This window comes from Microcebus murinus, chromosome 10 (assembly GCF_040939455.1).
Source record: "Microcebus murinus isolate Inina chromosome 10, M.murinus_Inina_mat1.0, whole genome shotgun sequence".
Lineage (NCBI taxonomy): Eukaryota > Metazoa > Chordata > Mammalia > Primates > Cheirogaleidae > Microcebus > Microcebus murinus.
This window is the reverse complement of record NC_134113.1, coordinates 41,941,212-41,957,404: the sequence shown is the minus strand read 5'-3', so window position 1 is coordinate 41,957,404 and position 16,193 is coordinate 41,941,212.

The window sequence follows — 16,193 nt, the reverse complement described above, 5'->3', positions numbered from 1 at the left end:
ATAGAAATATTTCAACTGGCAATGATATTGTCACAACTAAAACTGAGTTGCTCATGGATTCAGAAAATAGGCTGTCATATATTGTGACTGTCTGAATATTTCAAGAAATCAAAAAAATTGAGCATGTATCCCACCCACTACAATATGTTTGAATGGTGCAATGTTTGACATGTGCAGAAAATTAATTAGATAAAACTGTTTACTATTAATTTGGATATTTTGGCTTATTAGAAATCTACTTAAAATGATAAAAAATATTAAAATTCAACTATAATTATTTTAAAATAAATATACAACTTTACTGTTATTCTACTGATTTTATCAATCCATTTTGACATTGGGTTGACACATCCTTAGGCTATTTTCTAATTTTTTTCTAATAAAATAGGCACTGCTGCAATAGAGCAATATAGCTGGTGTTTTAGTTCTATGTATAGAGATGAATTATTTCACACACTTGGATGAATTTCCTTCCTCCCCAACACATATACTCCTACAATCTACCCCATGATAACTTTATTGTAAACTGAGAGGTTAAAATGTAATTGAGATCTGGGCCCTTATATGACATGCTCACAGCAACCTTCATGAAAATTTTATTTGTTAAGAGTGACTTACTTAGACACAGTAATCTGAGACAAAGACATTTTGAATCTATCTTCTCACATCACCCCACCTTTTAGCAAATACAGCTAGGAAAAGAGTGAAACCAACTGTAAAATATAGAAAATTACTAAATTACTTAATCTAAGAAATGTGTGTTTTCTTCATTTAATCTTTCAGAATCTTTATGTAAGTTCATTGTTAAGAGTTATTTTTCTAACAATAACCTCACATTTATATGTCTGCATTCCTGACCACAAACTCGCGACTTGCATATATAAAAGGCTTTGCCATTTAGAGGCTTGTCAGCTCAAACTCACTACTGCAAAATTTAACTCTTCCACATCATCTCCCAAAGTACATTTGCTTTCTAGCTAACCCAATTCTGTCAATTAGGTTTTTCCAGATGCCTTTCTGGATTCTCTGTCTAGAAAAGTTGGAATCATGTATACAGCTTTCCTTTATAATCTTTCATATTCTCTATATCACTGAATCCTGCTATTTATTTAAAATAAGTTCTAGTTTGAGCCTTCTCCATATCTATCAGATGTGCCAGAAAAATTATCATGTTTGCTTCTACCTAGAAATTGCAACATCCTTAAGTTTACCTCCTTTCTTCTATTTTAGCTATGTTAACAATTTATTCAATCTAGCCTATGATATAAATATAATATGATATAATATAATATGATATAATATGAATAGCCTATGATATAAATATAAAAACTTTGGCAGTTTTTTTCACTTTACAGGCTATCAGAACAATTATTTTTTTAAAAAAATGTAGTCAAAAAACTTTAAATATTGAGTAAATATCAACTCTCTGGCACATTTTAGGAAAACATAATATTTTTCATTAAAACTTTAAATAGTTGCAAACAATGTAATGTTTACTTCCTGTGATAAAGGAAAAGCACATTTTAAAGCATGATTTAAATGTATTCAAGAAATTGGTATGCTATAACAATAATGAGTGAGATGTGCACTGTTTGACTTGTGGGGAAGGGGGGGTCAGGGCAATATATGTAACCTTAACATTTGTGCCCCCATAATATGCTGAAATAAAAAAAAAGAAATTGATATGCTATAACAATCTAATAAAAACCATTATCTATTCTGATAAATGAATAATTTCATCATTAAAGGTAGGGAATTTTTTACCTACTATATTTCTGAGTTTACATATCTTTCTGAGTTTTTGTGTAGTCCTAATAGATATCTCTGGCCAGTTTGACTACATAGAAAACACCGGCTTTTCTTTGCTAAAATATTTTAATTACATATATAATTGTTTTATGGTATTAGATATTGTCAAACTGATAACAAACTGATTTTCCTTTCTTTATACATGATATAATCTTTCTCCTAAATACACAAGGTTTTATTTCCTTTTCCTTTATACTCAAAGGCATTACTTTGACAGGGTTATGTCAATTTGTGGATCATTCTGTGTTGATTCATTCGTGTATAAACTGTGACATTGCTACATTTTGTTTCCTGTGGGATATATTTTTTTTTCAGTCAGTGGCATTTAAAAATTATCTTTCTGTTGAATTGCTTTGATTTTCTTTTTGGAGATTTTTACTTTAACTACCCAAGTTTATCACGGCCTATATTTTTTACATTTAACACTTTAACTGAAATCTATTTGATTTTTAAAAATTTATTTTAAAATATTAAAATTTTATTTATTTAGATTTTATATATCTTAGAGAATTATCCATGGTTACTTATGTTTCTTCCAATTCAGTCTTTATTTCTTTATAATATAATATAACCATGTTTTTTCTTACTTTTGAAAGCAATAGACTCTTAAAATTTTATTTATATCATAGGCTATCTGAATAGCCTATGATATAAATATAATATGATATAATATGAATAGCCTATGATATAAATATAAAAACTTTGGCAGTTTTTTTTCACTTTACAATAATACAAATAGAATTTCAATATTCCTTATAAAAGTTGACAAAACTATTTGAAGGGGGAATTCCTTACATTATGGCATCTTAATGTTTGACTTTCTGCAATTCTAATTTAATTTATAAAGCCTAGAATGTGTATGTGTACAAAAAATTGCTCAGAACCCTGAAACTAGCATAATCAAATTGTTATTACAAAATAAAGCATTCAGGATGCATGAACTAAGGACCAAGGCAAAAGTTATCACTCAGAAAAACCACTAAGAGTCAAATGCACAAATTCCTTCAAATGATGATATCTCCAAGAATCTTTTCACACATGCTTATCATAGGTTATTGCTTTCAATGACGATTTATACGTTTTTAAATGTATATTCTGATTACAAACAGAACTAAAATTCATGAGATTTCCAAATCTGGAAATCACATTGACTATAATGCATCCATTCCAGTATATAATCCCCTTTTCTGGAATTAATTTCATTTTTATCTCATATAATCAATTTACATGAAGTCATATACCCCTCTCAGTTTGAACTGGTCTTCTTAATATATAGTCATAGCAACACAGATACCTTCATTTTTATATATATATAAAGTATAGCTATTAAATTCATTTCAAAGATATCAGATTTCTTCAAGTATTTTCATCATTATTAGTTATTAATGCAACTTTTTCCTGCTTCTGTTCTTGCCAACTTACGTCTATTCTCAAAAGAACAGTAGGACAGGCCTTTTTAAAACTGCAAGTCAAAACATGTCACTCTTTTGTTCAAAACCATTCAGTGTTTCCCCATCTCACTCAAAGTAAAAACAAAAGTCCTCTCTCTGGCCAAAATTCTACTACAAGATCCAGCTTCTCTTCATATTTCTAGTATTATCTCACTTGTTCACTCTACCACCAGGGGTAGCTTTATGGACATGCAACCTATGCCCAGTGCTCAAAAGGACCCCAAACTGTGTTTAATTCTGTTGTCACCATAATTAAATATTTAATATTTTTTGACTTTTTTATTTTGTGTAAATTATATAAACTGTCCTGCTGACCACATTACTATGTCTTATATATACTGGTCATTCTCCACCTTAAAACCTTTGTATTAGTTGTTGCATTTTCTGGAGTGCTGTGCTCACAGAAATGTGTATGACTTCCTTTCTTACCTCTGTGCAATGTTTGCTCAAATGTCAGCATGAGCACCTTCTTAAAAACTATATTATCTATCTTACCATCACCAGCCATTTCAAGTTTCAGATTCCTTCTTACTGTGCTTTATATTTTCTTTTATTCTACAAGTCTTACTTTTTTATAATTTACATATTTATTATGGTTTTGTTTTCCTTTGTTTTGTTTTGTTTTTTGTATCCCTCCATTTTTGTTTGTTTGTAGACCACACAAAGGTATAGATCTTTATTTTGTCCACTGACATATATTAACCACCTAGATAAGTGCCTGTTATGAGTAGGGGCTCAGTAAATCTTAGTTGGACAAATGAATCAATTCAGTCTACTTAACTGGGATTTAGCATTTGTAGCTTTACTCATATGTATCATGTATCCACAAATTCATAAACCACATTGCAAAACAAGTGCTGCCGTTTGGTCCCAATTTTGATGCCTATCGAAAAATTAAATAATTTAATTGGCTTTGAGAAGACTACTGACACAATTTTTTTCAGAGCTTGCAATATGCTCATTTAGCTTTGTAATCTCTCATAAGTTATGTTAATGCTTACATAACAATGTGGGAAAAAAATCACCCTTTCATGACGCTCTAAATTCCTTACTTGTGATGTGAGTGGAAATCTATGGAGCCAGATTGTCTGGGTTATATTCTGGCTGTACCATTATAAATGTGGGATGTTGAGGAGTTACTTCCTTTCTATGCCTTGATTCGTTCATTACATGTGAAATATGTATAACAATAGAGCTTCTTTATAGGGTTTTGTGAAGACTGAGTTCTTCAATACAGCACAATTTGAACAGGCACATACTAAACAAGAATATCCTAAACACTTTGCATATATTATATTCACTAACATCACATGTAAAATGGAATATCATTGTATGCTGTGTACTTCTTTGGTCCTTGTAACACTTCAAGATAATAAAGACCGGGCGCAGTGGCTCATCCATCTCTACTAAAAAAACAGAAAGAAATTAGCTGAACGACTAAAAATATATAGAAAAAAATATTAGCCCGGCATGGTGAAGCTTGCCTGTAGTCCCAGCAACTCAGGAGGCCGAGGCAGGAGGATCACTTGAGCTCAGGAGTTTGAGGTTGCTGTGAGTTAAGCTAATACCACGGTACTTACTCTAGCACTTATTGTAGCCCAGGCAACAGAGTGAGACTCTGTCTAAAAAAAAAAAAAAAAAAAAAGTTAATACAGTAAAGAAGTCAAAGTGAAAATTATAAAGAACTACACAAACATGTATTATCATGAATTCTACTTAATGATTATCATGGAATAATATTTCTTAAAAATGCTTTCAGGATGTAAAAAGAAGTCTCTTTACTATATTTTATTTCCTTTTTCTATGTCTTCCCTGTTTATCACTAAGATGATAGGTACATTTTGTGCATTGCTCTCTGGACATTATAAAGATAAGAAATTATCAAGCCTGTGTAATTCATATGAAGTGTATGATAATAAAGTATTTCTGTGAAACATGAATGGAGGAAAAGACTATTGTTTGGGAATTGAGGTTTGAAAACAAACACAAATTTCACAGGTAACCAATGGCTCCATGGGCCTGGAAAAATACCATTTCCTAGATTAAACAGGAGTATACAGGGCTAGCATATAGAAGCAGCAGAGAAGTATTTGTTAGAATTGTTAATAAAAAGAGCCATTTAAATTATTATTATACAGCTATGCTTATTAATACAGACAATTTAATTTAAAGAAATATCACACTTTGATCTCTCAGTTCTTTCTGTGCCTTTCTAGTGTGCATCACCAAGCATTTAATTGCAATTTAGTCACATGCTTTCTTTGGCTCTGATACTTTTTTTTTCCACTATCTCAGTTCTATGATAACATTGACTGATAATTGAGCATACAATTAAAAGAAAACTTACCCCACTTATTTTTTTCAACAAAGACCTCTTCTGTAACTCTGGAAGCCTGTGCAAACTGATAGTTTAAGTAGTAGAGCAAAGACTCTTATGAAATCTTATCAAGAGCTCACATTTCCAAAATCAGGATGCTGACAGAAACAGTCTTCCATTTCTTAGGGACCAAGAAGTGTCCCATTTTCCTAAACAACCATCTGGCATACAGGAGGGTGCTAGAGAAATCTGATCCAACTCTAAGGCCAGCTTAATTCTCAGTTGCAGAATAATTGATATCTGATTGGTCCTGAATAGAAAGTTACTCGGAAACTAAGCTGTGAACTTGTTCTGATGCACCTGAATAGAACCAGATTTCACAACTGAAGAACAAATTAAGCAGAAATTCAAACTGTAAACAAAACCAGAACAATTGATAGGTTTTTGTTTGTTTGTTTGTTTTGGTTATACAAGGATTTTGCACAAGCTAAAGACCAAGGGGCATACATTTGCCTTAAATATTTCACTATTCAACTTCACGGATAACATACAGACTAGTTTTAATATAATCTTATCTTTGCTATTAAGAACATATACATCATTGGGCAACATTTTATTTTCTCAGATTTTAGTTACTTGTTCTGTAAAATAATAGTGATGGATTTTTTTTATATTAAGTACACTAAAAATCTCATTTTAAATCTATCATAACAGAATTTTTATTTTGAAAAAAATGAGTCATTCATTAAGAAACAAAGAAATCATGATTTTTCATGGAAGTTACTAAGATTTATATTATTGGATTTTAAAAAAAAATGTAATACATTTTGATAAGACGATGATGTAATTACTTGGTAATAATCTTCAATAAACGAATGAGTTTCCCTTCCCTGCAAAAATAAAAGAATCAAGTTATTACATTTTTAAAAATGCTAAAGATTTTGAGGGAAGCAGAGGGAAAAGTTAGAATATAAATATGCATAAAAACAGAGAGCATGAAATGATTTTTATTGTTGTAGTCAAAGCTTTGGGCCACATGCACCAGAGGAATAATTCTGAACAAAGGTCACTCTACTCAAGTCAGCACAGCTATATGTTCTACATGGGAGTTTGGGGCCAAAACTTTGTACTAAATGTCTACACTGTACCTTCTAAAGAACTAGAGCAAAAACTGACTAAGGACTAAGGATCCTACTAGTTTTCCAAAGATACATACAAAATGCAGCATCATATGATTTAACCTGAATTATAATCATAGAAGTTTAGAGAGAAAAAGGTCACTGTGTGATGCTGTGCTTTAGTATAAACAATTAACCTATTTATGGGAGGTTCTTTTTTACCAGAACAATTTCATTTATTATAAATCCTCAATTTTGGAAATGCCACTTACTAATTCTACGATAATAAATGGGTCACATGAAATATCAGACTGCATATTTTAAGCACATCATTTCAGGATGATATCCATTATGATTTACTGGTGGACTTTCTTAGTATAAAAGAAAGCTAACTAAAGGCATAATCATTGAATTAATAATATAACATAATATCACCTAATAGGAGAAATAGAAAGATATTGATGAAAGAAAATCCATTTAAAATTAACTATGGTGAGGTTTCAAGACACATTTAACCTCTTTTGTGACTTTTAAAACTATTTTATATTTTACTTAAACTCAAGTACCTAAATTCTAGTATGTGGATTATGACAGTTCAGAGGCCTGTGAAATCCCTAAATAGCTTATATGGCTACCAAAAAGGGCTTTGGGGCCAAGATGTACTTTAGGTTGACATTCTGTGTAGTCATTTATATTATAATAAAATGGGTCTACAAAATATCCAGCAGACCAGAAAAAAAATTGATTTTTTTTTCAGAATAACATCTTTTTATCTCTTCTCATTCTCTTACCCTTTCAGGTTACTTACCTTGTTGCCACAATAAATAGCTTCTACCTCCTGCTAAGCTATGCTCAGTGGGGGCTTAGTAATGTCAGAAAACTAAACAAACAAGAACAAAAGAATGAAAGGGGAGCATTTTTATAAAAGAGGAAGAAATATCAGAAAGAAAAGGAAAAATAGATGCAGTTAGTCTATGGTAGTATTTTGCAACACATGACATATGTAAGGTGAATTCTATAAAATATTTTTATCTTGAGATAATCCATAAAATTTACCATATTCAAATAAGTATGGGAAATCTACATATGTCAACAGATTCTAAGGTATATTTGTACATCCAATACTCTAACTCATGAAGAGAAGAAACTTTTTTAACTTTGCTTAGCTATGTGATTCCAAAATGTGTTTGATCACCGACATCTTTCTACCATTTAATTCCTGTCAAACAGCTGCTCAAATCAGGGTTCTGCAAATCACACTTTGGGAAAACGTGGTTTGAGTTACATAGTCAAGTGTTGATTGTTCCCTTCCAAAATGAAAATTAAAAAGGGCTAAATATATTCAAAAGATAAACATTTTATATTTGCTTTTTTCATGCATATATTCATTCATTTAAAAAATTAAAAATAAAACAACTATCTGTGAGTTCATGTCAGTCAAACTAGAGGATTTTTTTTGCCACTTTATTCACTAGACAGTGCTTTCTTCCCTTGGATTGAAATGTAAAAATCATTCCAAGACTTCAAAATCTTGTGCATTTCCTTTTTCCCAACCAAACATACTGCCAACTAGGGTAAAGCTACAATCCATTGCTCCCACCTTTTTCAAGTATTCCACTGGTTTGGGGACCAAGAGAAGGAAGCATGGCTCACTTACAGAATGAGACTGACAGAAGAATTTTCACTGCTAAAGACAAATATCTGTGGATTCAACCAGTTAACCTTACCAACAGTGTGAGAAAGTGTTTTGATACCCTTATTTTTTCAGAGCAGAAATCTTGGACCTAGTGTGACTTCCAGTCATAAATGTCAGATTTCATTTGGAATAAGAAGAGAAGGATCTCCCTTGATCCTTTTTACAGAAATAAGACAAGCAAACTAGTATAATTGCTAAACAAATAAAGGCCTTCATTTTTACAGATGTGTGTTCTTATGTCTTAATTCAGGTATGCAGTCTATAGTAAGAATGGGATCCATTAACGTTGGCCTACAATACTGAGGAGAAACGTTTGTTTATATCATCTCTGCAACAGAAAGTATGGCCTGAAAAGGGTGAAATGTATTGCAAGCGTTTCTTTAAAACCTTCCCCACTCTTTTTGGGAATTAAAACCTGCATCGCTGCCTCAGGCCAGTGGTCAGGAAGGGCAGGGGAGTGTCTTTTGTGCTATGTACCACAGCATATGGCTCAATGGAACTGTTAAGGTGGAGGTCCAGAGGAAGTCACAGGATTATCTTCACTGGAGATGGTATAGATCAGAACCATCATCTCCAGTTTCATAAAAATAGAGTGAAGCTGAGAGCCCTCCCTTTATAAGTTCTGTATTTCTGCTTATAGTTAGAAAAATTGGTACTTTAAGATAGAAGTCTGCTGTTTTCCTCATTTGCCAGCAAATTAATGAACCTTCTTTTCCTTCTCCTTAAACCACTTGTCCTCATCCTTCTGATGCAGCCTTGGGGACAAGTGACGAACTTTCAGTAACATCTCCTTCACAGCAGAAAGCTCCATGTCGGGATAATCTTCATGGCAAGGGACTAGATGTAGTTACCATCTAATAAAAAGGATAGACATGTTAAACAAAGTTATAATACAATTAGATAAATGGAAATAGATACATATATAGAGTTGAAGAAGAAAATGTATGGATTAGAGACATCTGAACTGTTTCTAAAAATGATTAAAAAACAGGAACAATCAGACAGGAAACAACAGCATATTGTACATAGGGTACTATATGCATATAATCAAAGATACAAAGCGGCTGGAGATATGCAATTATAAAATTGAAGTGGTCAATTATGACAAAATTTTTAGGTGGGTGACTGTATTAACTATGATATTGTAATCAGGTGTCCTCAAACTATGGCCCGTGGGCCACATGCCGGCCACGTAGCACATTTATCCGGCCCTTCAGGAGTTTTTGCCCCAGCTGCCTGTCCTGCTTAGCAGCTGACTTGTCCCGGGCTCACAGTGTGCACTCTCCACTCTCCAATGGTCTGAGGGACAGTGAACTGTCCCTGTTTAAAAAGTTTGAGGACCCCTGCGTAATGCAACACTGAAAGTACATAAGTAGACTGAGAAGGGGGAATAATAACCTTATTGAAGGACATTTTGTTCTGGAAGCATCCATTAAATGTCCAGATAGTTAAAAGGGGTGGGAGAGGTAGAGGTGAGGTCTGGCCTAAAACTATAAAATTGGTAATTTACAGCATATAGGAGAAAACTAAAAAAACAAGAGATTAGATAACCCATATATGCAATGGGTGGGGAAAGACCTAGAACATCTTAACTTGAAAGGAATTAGGGAATATTAATTAATATTAATATTTGTAGGGAATATTATATCAAATTACATATGATTTAATATAATATATTACTTTAATGTCTTATTTTTCTATATGTGATACCATTTTAAACATGTCTAGACTTAAAAAATGGTCTTTTAGCATAATCACATAATTTAAATATTTGTAGAAAAAGAAAACATCTACTTTTCAAATAATTTATCAGTATTACTATTGAGTGCACAAAACCATGAATGTAACAGAAGTGTTTCTTTTATACTTGTTCTTCAACATAAATAGGGAAATTTCAATTTTTAAATCATAAATAGTCCTCCATTTCAGGTGATATTTTATGCAGAATATTTGATGAATAATATTGAATTGCTGTCCCTATATTAGTGTGATTTTTTTAGTGTTATTAATTAGGATAAATTCTCTTCCAGTTTTCAGGGTTACTGCACTATGAAATTATATATGACACTATTTATTTTAGGAGGGTAATATGACATAATGGAGATTACTGTGGACTCTAAAATTTGAAAAACTCAACTTCAAAAATTTTAGAGCTAGAGAACATATACTTAAGCCAGTTGTACTATACTCCATTTGTAAACACATAAAAAACAGCTTAAAAATAATTTATTTATTTACCATATAAAATCAATATACAATATTTTTCAAAACCTCCAGAAATTTCCCTCATTCCTCTTTCTGATCATTACTCACCCTCAAAGTTCCTAATTATTCTGACCTGTTTAACCATTAACTGGTACTGTTGGTTCTTGAAATTCATTTCAATGGATTGATAAGATACACCTTTTTGGTTAAATAAATAAATCATTTTATTGACATACTGTGGCATATTATGTCACTTAAAATTTTTTTATTTATGTACCAAAATAAAAATGTTTCCAAAACACTAAACGAAAAACCTTGTAGGACATGTTCAATAAAGTATTTTTTATAGAAATAAAAACACAACACAATGTATTTTCTACTGTAAATAGAAAAAAAGACCTTGAAGGCTACCAATATACACATTTTGGGAAGGGGGAAAAAGAACTAGGATTATGAGGAGTGGACAAAGTGTAGGCCCATCTATGTACAATGTTTTCATGATTTTTTATAAGGAGATGTATTGGTGCAATTAAAAATAATTAGGAAAAAGAAATAAAAGCAGCATGGTCAAGCCCATTGACGGTGAGGAAGTAAGGGGACTCTGAGCCCAGGCTGTGAGGGCTCAAGGATTTGCTGCAGTGATTGTAGAACTGATGAGTCTAAGAAGGGGCACGAGGGGTGAAATCAAGGGACAGAGTGGTGTTGGCCACCTGCATGGTGGAACTTTCTGCGTTAGACACCTCCTGCTCCCTTTATGGGAGGTTTTAATATAATACAAAGAAGGTATTCACAGCTGCAGAGCACAGCCTCTCCCTCCTCTACCGCGAATCCCGCTGTGATGCTTACAGTGATGAGCCTCTCCTGATGCCCGCAAAGTCTTGCCCCATTCCCGGATCCCGGATCCCGGATCCCCACCCCCAGGCGCAGACCCACAATTTCAGCCGCTACATCAGAACAAGGCATTCGTGGAAGGAGACCTGCGGCCTAAGGAAGAGCCTCCCAAGGCCAGGCAAGTAGACTACAGCCAGAGCCGCCGCAGCACAACACTCTGCACGGCAAACACGGCTGGGAGTAGAGGGTAGCTGTAATAGTGTATCCTCTTTTGTGTCCCAGTTCGTTTGCTCAGCATAATATTTATTACAATAATCCACGTTATTTTGCATACTAGGATTTTATTCTTTTTATAATTATGGAGTATTTTGCTGTTTGAATATGCCATCATGCGCTCGTTTTTCTGCAGATAGATTTTTGGTTTGTTTCCAGTTCGCAAATATTGTGAATAAACCTATTGTGAATATTATTTTGCACATGATTTTGAGGATCTATGCACTCATGTCTTTTGCGTATGTAGCAGTAGCAGACTAGCTGACTTAATGATGTAGATGTAGGCATATATTTAGCTTTGGTAGATACTGACAAGCAGTTTTTCAAAGACTTTTAACCAATTTATACACCAAAAGCGAATGAGAGTTCTAGTCCCTCTATATCTTTGACAATAATTAATATTGCAAATCTATTTAATTTTAGCTATCCTGGTGGGTGACAAAGTGGTATATTTTGGAGAAATTAATTTGTGTTTCCCTGCTGACAGATGATGTTGAACATGTCCCATATGCTTACTGGAGATTTGAATATTCTATTTCATAAAGTTCTTTTTTCATATTAGTTTCTTCCATCTGAGAATGTCTTGATTTCTCTTTTATTCCTGAACTATATTTTCACTAGATATATAATAGAATTCTGGGCTGACAGTTCTTTTCTTTCTGGCCTTTATGGTTTCTAATGAGAAACCCGTTGTCTATTAGAATTATTTCTGCCTTATAGGTAAGGTGTCATTTCTCATTCACAGCTTTCAAGATTTTTTCTTTGTCTTTAGTTTTTAGAAGTTTAACTATAATGTCTCTTGGTGTTGAAATGTTTGGTTTTATCCTGTTCAGGCCTTGCTCAGTGTATTAGTCAGGGTTCTCTAGGGAGACATAGCCAATAGGATGGATGGATGGATGGATGGACAGACGGATGGATGACAGGGGATTATTAGGCGAATTGGCTTACCTTATTATGGAAGCTGAGAAGTTTTCATGACAGGTGGTCTGTAAGCTGGAGACCTTGAGGTACTGAATCAGGGAAGCTAATGGGATAATTCTGGAGGTTGAAGGCCTGAGAATCCAAGGGACTGCTGGGTTAAGTCTGGGAGTCCAAAGGCCAGAGAACCTAGACTTCTGATGTTCTGAGGTTAGGAGAAAAAGGGTGTCCTAGCTCCAGGAGAGAGAGAAAGAGAGAAAGAATTTTCTTTTCCTCTGCCTTTTTGTTCTGTCTGGGCCCCAAGCCAACTAGATAAATCTCACCCACATTGAAGGAGGATTTTCCCCTCACAGTTCACCCACCAGTATCCTCTGGAAATATCCTCACAGACATACTCAGAAATAAAGCTTTACCAGCTTTCTAGGTATTCCTTAATCCAGTGAGGTTGACACCTAAAATTAATCATCACACTCAGCTTCTCTAAGTTGTGTATTTCTGTCTTTTACCACATTTGAGAAGATTTTAGCCACTATTTCTTTGAGTACTTTTATAGCCTCACCTTTTTTGTTTCTTTCCTGGAACTCTAAGGACATCAATGTTATATTTTTCATTGTAATCCCACTGTTCTTGTGGTTCTGTCCAAAGAAATTCAACTTCCCCAACTGGCCTACGTTGACACCCTATAAAGAAGGATACTAATTATTGCTATGAGATAATGGGAGGTTTAGCTCCCTGCTAGGCCTCTACTACTATCTCCCTGTCTAGTAGGGTAAGGGTATCTTGTTTCTGCACTTCACATGGCCTCCACTTACACAAAGTGGCTGGGGGTGGGAGGTCCCATTGCCCCTGGTACTAGAGAAAGTCTTGAGGCTCTAAGAGTCCTCTTTTAATACTTCCCTAATGGGGAGAAGGAGGAACATCCCCTTGTTCCTGCCAGGTGTATGTGAACATTCAGGCTCTCCACATGGGCTCATTAATAACTATGAGGGGTTCCTGGTTACTACCTGGAGGAAATGAATGTCTTGGCATCCAACTCAATCTTCTCTGACACCAAAATTGTGGATGAAGTAGGGGAGGAAGTTTTATAGACCTTGCTACAACCTGGGGACAGTGGAAATCTAGGCTCCACGCTGTGCATTTTCTGGCTAGACACTCTTTCCTGTGGTGTTTCCTTTAATAGAGTGCTTAAATTTGTCTTGCTAGTCTGACACTTTCCTGGTCCTGTAGTTTAAAAGAGTAGGCATTTATTAGGGCTTTTTTTTTTTTTAGATCTGTACTCGTTGACATTTCCAACTTACTGTCTTCTCCAGCTTCCAGTTTAGAATATATGAGACAAAATCAAAATCCAGGAAACTCATCTCAATGTCATTCCACAGATCCTGAGGTACCTAGCCTGCCTGCCTTTCTCTCTCCACCTTTCAGAATATGTTTGTTCTATATATAATATGTAGGATTTTAATTATACTTAGCCAGAGAATATTTTTTTAAAAAGTCTACTCAAAGGCAGAATTATGTGTGTGTATATATGTATATACCCATGTATGGATGTGTATCTATGTATACATGTATATATACATGTATATGCATATATATACTCAAACACATAAGCATACACAAATATATATATATATAGTTACATAATAAATTCAATGATGGTAGTTGTCTTTGAAAAGAATGGGATTTAGGATAAAATATAATGAGACTTGAAGCATACAATAAAATATTAACAATATCCAATTTGGAGTGGTATGTACCCAGACTTACAATGAAAGATCTACGTAGTTTGCTGTATTTTTATGATTTCTCGAAATAAAAATAAAAATTTGCATATGTAGAACACTATGCACAACATTAAATCATTATATCTGAAAATCTAGATGAAACAGGCCATTTTCAAATAAAATTTTATTTAACAAAGTTGATTAAATAAATAGTAGAAAATCTGAATTAAAGGATAATTGGAAATCACAAAAATATTTTGTCCTAAATGGAATAAACTGAGGTGATTTCACTGAGTTCCAAATTACCTTCAAAAAGTAATTTTCATGTTGTTTAAACTATTTGAGAGCATAGGAAAAGTTGTAAAACTTTTCCACTTTTTATCATTGGCTTTATAGCCATATAATGCAATCAAATTTAAAAGTTATAGTGCAATAAAATCCTAAGTAAATATTAGCAAGTGTATTAATAATTCACCAGTGTATTGAAAGAAAAATATATCATGATAAAAGTAATATTCAGTCCTGAAAAGGCAATGTATATTCAATACCATAGATTTAAATTGTTGATAATCATTCTAGGTTGTCAAAAATTTGTGATAAACCAACTTAAAAGTATAAAATTATAAAGGAAAATATAAAACTCTTAATATAATAGGACTCATTTACCATCATTGAATATAACTTTTCTCAGTGGAGAATTAAGAAAATTATCAAACATTGACTAAAAAAAAAATGTGAATAATTGCACCTAGGTAAACTGTAGCCTAATTGTACAAAATAGGGTAAATAACCTAATAAAATGTGGTATGTACCCCTTATTCTAAAAAAATAAATATTTTATTGACAGGGGCATTGGGTAGAGAATTTAACTTAATGTCATAAATTTGAGGCATTGTTCCTACTTTCTTATTCCAATGGTATTAGGACCTAGACATTTTTTATTCACTGGACCTTATTTTTGTACTCTGTATGTGCTGTAGAACGTATGATGCTACTAAAAACAGTTGACCTGGAAACACAAAACTTATGAATACTAAAAGAAATTTGTTAATTTTCTTTTTACTATTTTTGTTGTTTTAATTTAAAGAAGTTCTTATCGTTTATGCTGCATGTGTTCACATGTATAAAAACAGTTGCATTTCTCTTTTAAGTACAATTTAGAAGTATGCACATTTTGCCATTTTCCTTTTTCAGCAAGTATTCAACTATGATCAACAAGGTGAGCCTGGTTTGTAACCTGGAGAGAGAATGGTTATATCTGATGAAAAGATAATTGTTTGAATTTTCACTTGATCATGTTGGGGAAAACATATAAAAACCACTCTTCAGTCCTTCCCTGATATGTTCCTCTTTCTAATTGAGGCAATCTCCAAGACCTTAGACATCAATCTTTGATTTTCTCTTTTTCTTGAATTATTCGACTTTATAGTAGCCTTCGCCCTGCCTTCCCAACTATTTGAGGAATGTTTTCATCATATGATAAGATCAACCAAGAACTGCATGGCCAGAGGGCATTCTGAATAGCAGTATTCTATTTTTGAAAAATGTATTAAAGAGAGACTCAATAAAAGTGATGGAACCCTCAGATAAGAAAAAAATATGTATATAGGTTTACTCCATCAGTTTCTGATGGCTTTCCTTAGTGGCACTCCAATGAAACAAAGTCAGACCTAGGATTGTAATTCAGAGGTCAGAGGTGACAGAAATAGTAGTGGAGAGGGGATCCACACTGTCCACCTCTCAGCAAACAGAGACTTGCCTGATATATAGGAAAACAATGACAGTAAAACTTCTCTACAAAGTATATTTTTGGTGAGCTGTCATGAGTCTTCTTTTAGGAAAAAACAGCAGATT